This window comes from Galeopterus variegatus, unplaced genomic scaffold (genome assembly GCF_000696425.1).
Source record: "Galeopterus variegatus unplaced genomic scaffold, G_variegatus-3.0.2 Scaffold8958, whole genome shotgun sequence".
NCBI lineage: Eukaryota > Metazoa > Chordata > Mammalia > Dermoptera > Cynocephalidae > Galeopterus > Galeopterus variegatus.
In genome coordinates this window covers 21,762-26,197 of record NW_007735069.1, presented here as the reverse complement: position 1 = coordinate 26,197, position 4,436 = coordinate 21,762, and the positions used below count along the sequence as shown (strand labels likewise).

General features: G+C 42.9%; 1 pseudogene; it reads right to left on the bottom strand.

Annotated features, from left to right (window-relative positions):
* Window positions 1-1,741: 1,741 nt before the first annotated feature.
* The window catches only part of LOC103608898, a 6,744-nt pseudogene continuing 4,049 nt past the window's right edge, over window positions 1,742-4,436 (bottom strand).

The window sequence follows — 4,436 nt, the reverse complement described above, 5'->3', positions numbered from 1 at the left end:
CCCTGTGCTGCATGGGGCTTGGCTCACCTCAGTGACTGTTGGGATGTGGGTGCTTCCCTTCTCTCTGAGGCTTTAGACTCAGCCCCCCGTGCTGCATGGGGCTTGGCTTACCTCAGCAACTTCTGGGATGTGGGTGCTTCTCTTCCCTCCAGGGCCTTAGACTGAGCCCCCGGTGCTGTGCAGATCTTGGCTCACCTTGGTGGCTGCTGGGCTGTGGGACTTCCGTTCCCTCTGGGGCCTTAGGCTGAGCTCCTGGTGCTGCATGGGTCTCAGATCACCTTGGCAGCTGCTTTCCTTCCCTCTGGGACCTTAGACTGAGCCCCCAGTGCCATGTGGGTCTCAGCTCACCTCAGAGGCTGCTGGGCTGTGGGTGCTTCCCTTCCCTCTGGGGCCTTAGATACTGTACCTATAGTTTAATTATTTTCATTGTAATGAAAATCATCAACAACAATTACTTGTTCATCCATTTGCATGATAAACATACATAATATTTAGTGAAATGTATGTTCTTCAGATTTAAAGCAATTCTGTGGTAAAATTAACCCTGTCAGATAGAAGAAAATAACCATAAGTGTTTCTGTTGACACTTCTGTACTGTACAGCTAATAAAAAGGCCACAAGGTAAAAAGGCACACAGAATTCTATAGAAAACATATTTAAATTAATCCGAGAGTTGCTAAATAAAGTACAAGGATGTGAAAAAAAGTATCAAAATTCCAACACTGGGAGTGAGCTTTCCTGTTTTAGTATTATTAATATTGGCCTTAATAGATTTCTGATAAATATCATTTCTTTTAAAATCCTACAAAAAGTAAAACTTTGTTGGAAACAGCTATGTTCACTTCCTTTTAACAATAAAAATAAATTAAACATTAAGAAAAACATTTTTTCAGTTCATAGCACCTGCAGTATAAGAGAAACATACAGTATAAATAAAATTCACTATAATTACTCAAATCCTGCTTGTAGAACTGATATATTTACATTCATATTGAAGTTTGTTTCAGCGTTTTTGGTGGAGTTTCAAACTTTCTCAACCACACTCAACTATTAGCAACCACATTTAGAAATGTGTAGAGGCTTAAACCATCACTTTCTCAAAAATGCTGAAGAGAAATGTGTGTTTGTGTATACATATATGTGTGTCATACACATATACATATATACACATATATGGGTGTGCATATATATGTATACACATGTGTATACACCTATACATGTGTATACATATATGTATAAGCTACTAACCTCAAAAATATACTCTTATAGTAGTTTGGAGGACCATTTCTATTTCTTAACCTTATCAATGCTCATGGAGAAACAGTAAATAAAAACAATAGCATTGTTCCTAATGGTCTGCAGGTATATTTAATTTTCTAAATGTATACATTTTTAATTTAAAAAGCTATTTATCGTTTCATTTTGACCTAATAATTATATTGTCACCTAAACGATATACTTTGACTTGGTACATTTTATCTTATTTCTTTGTCTCCGACTATTAAAAAGAAAACCTTATATGTGAACAAAAAGTCTGCAGTAATGCAGTTGTACTCCTGTATATTTAACTTTGATCTTCATTCAGATCAATCCAAAGTCTCTAGAATGCATTTCTACAACAGTAGAATGATTTCCTTTAAATGGGAAAATGTTTAATGCCCCCAGGTCTTCATGAAAAGATTTGCCCCTGATGCCAAAAAAAAAAAAAAAAAAAATGTGGGGTTGGGGGAGGGAATAAAGATTGTAAGTCTTGCATATCTGTATCCAACTGGACAGTCTGGAGCTTGGCAAGCTCTTTTTTTTGTCTGTTTCCAGGTCTTCTCAGATAGTCTCAAACATGCCATCTAGGACATATTTGAATTTGGAGTCCAGCATCATTAAGCTGCTTGCTGCTTTGCTCTCAGAATTTGGTAAGAAATTCTCTTTTACATTAGCTACTGATTGCAGAACTGAACGATGTACTCTAACAAAATCCTGGTGTACTGCTGGGCAGGGGTGACCCAAGTGGTCTTCAGCTGCAGGAACTATTTCCCCAAGGGCAGCCTGAGTTATAAGAACTGACAATAGGTCTTGACCAGTAATAAGAGAGAAATTTGGAAGAGTTGCATAGTTAGTTTTGCTGACAGATGTCATAGAAGATTTGCTTACCACAGGTGTAGACACTGCTTGGCTATCAGCAATGACAGGATTTAGCTCAATGGGATTTAGTAGTGTAGGAGAAGTCGGGGAAAGATTGTGAGTTGGGGATATATTAATTAATGAGGAGTCCAGTATATGGAGGCTACTCCCTGCGATATTTTCAGAAGACAGGCTTGCATTTACTTGTACATTCTGATTGACAGGCATCAACTGAGAAAATACCAGGCTCCTCTCCAAGACTTCCTGTTTCACAGATTCTATAGTATGGTGTGAATTGGGAACAGTGTATATCACTGCACTGGGAGCAAGAGAGCTCAAGAAAACCTTCCCTTGCTGGACTATGGTGGACTCACTTGTAGATGTGCTCCCATCTGAAGTGCTTGAAGTTACTAAAATATTACTTTGTGAAGCTGCCACCGAGACAGGAGGCAGCTGCAGTGGAGAGAAAACAGTACTGCCATTAAGGAACTGGCTGTTTCTTCTGGAACTGGGGATCTGGACAATGCCATACAGACTAATTTGAACTGGTGTAATAAAAGTCACTACAAGGCCTCCACCCTGGGAAGCCACTTCTCTTTTCACCTCAGTGCTGGCTATTTGCCCTGGGAATGACACCAGGGCACTGGGGTTATAGGGAGTGGTGGCTGTGGCTGATGAGTTAGCTGCAGAACTCCGGAGGACTTTGAATTCCTTCAAATCCTGGGAGGTAGACCCCAGTATGTCAGTCATGGATGTAGCATTGCTCACAATGTTTGATGGCATTTTTGTTGGGTTCAGTGACACTGTGTATTTTCCACATTTAATCCATTAAAGATAACTTCATCGTGTCCCTGAATAAAAGAATCACCATTAAGGAAGACAGGTGAAGTACTTGCAGATACCAAGCTGTCATTCAACAAAACTCCAGAAGAGCTTAAGGATATCTTAGCATTTCCAGTTTATTACATATATACTGGCTCCATATGACTGGAAATGCTGAGGTCAGTGATGCCATCAATTAACCTGAGAGTTAACCTGGGTGAAGAGACATATCCTCATGTCCCTTGCTGGATTCATCTTCAGTGCTGGGATTGCCATCTGATTCACTTTTGGACTGGGTCTCCTAGGGGTTCCTGTCATGCTGCCAGCGGTTCTTGAACCAGATGCTGACCTGGGTGAGGACCAGGCCAGTGATCTTGGCCAGGTGCTGCTTCTCAGCGGGCTAAGGGTAGCAATTCTGCTTGCACAGCTCTTTGAGGGCCTTGCAAGACGTCTCCTTGAATATGTCTCCCAGATGCCGTCCCAGGTGGTGCGGGCCAGGGGGGATTTCTCGCGCAGCTGGTACTTGTCCATGGCCCCCAGCTGCCGGCCGCGGGCTCACTCGTCCTCGGTATGGTGCGCCTTGTGCCAGAGCTGCTGCAGCAGCGGGTGGTTGGCCGCTCAAAGCTGTGGCCCTGGAGAATGCTGTAGAGCTCGGGGTAGATGCTCTGGTGGAAGGCCATAAGCGCCCGCACCTTCAGCAGGCTCTCGTTGCCACGCAGCAGGTCGCTGTGGGACAGGGACCACAGGAACCGGGCCACGAGGTCCAAGTTGCCCACCTGCTGCAGCGCCTCGCCCATGTGGGCGACATGATCGAGCGAGAAGGCCCGGGGGCTGCACGGTGGCGGCTGCGGCAGTGGTGGCGGTGTGCTGCCTGTCCACCCAGAAGTTTCAAGTGAAGTTGTATCTGATCCACTGCCATTCTGTCGTTGCCACTGCTGCCACTGCCCCTTCCTCTCCTCGTTCCTATAATGCTTTTATAAGAATAGGTCCCCATTTCAAAAGCAAAGCATACTTGATCAGATTTTTACTATTCGTATATTTTGTGTGTGTGTGTGTGTGTGTGTGTGTGTGTGTCATGATTTAAAGCACACAGCATCTAAATCCATAAAACAATGAACTAAACTCTATTAAGATTCTCTTGTATTGACTTCAATATTTCACTTCTTAACATACAACTCGGAAGCTTTCAGGCTTTGGAATGACTGGAGAAGCTGCTCTTTCAGAGGGAAAGGGCTTGAGGCGATCTCTAACAAATGCCCAGCACCATCTGCACATGTATTTTAAGGACATTGGTAGTAACAGAAACTGAATATAGAAACTAGGGACAAAAAAATCCCACCCATCAGGTGGGGTCAGGAGTCAAGTACCTTTTCATATATTTAAGAGCCATTTAAATATTTCTGTGAACTGTTTATATTCCTTGCTCATTTTTCTACCTTTTTTATGAATTTCTAGGAGGTGTATATACATGTGCTGAGGGAGATCAGCACTTTTTC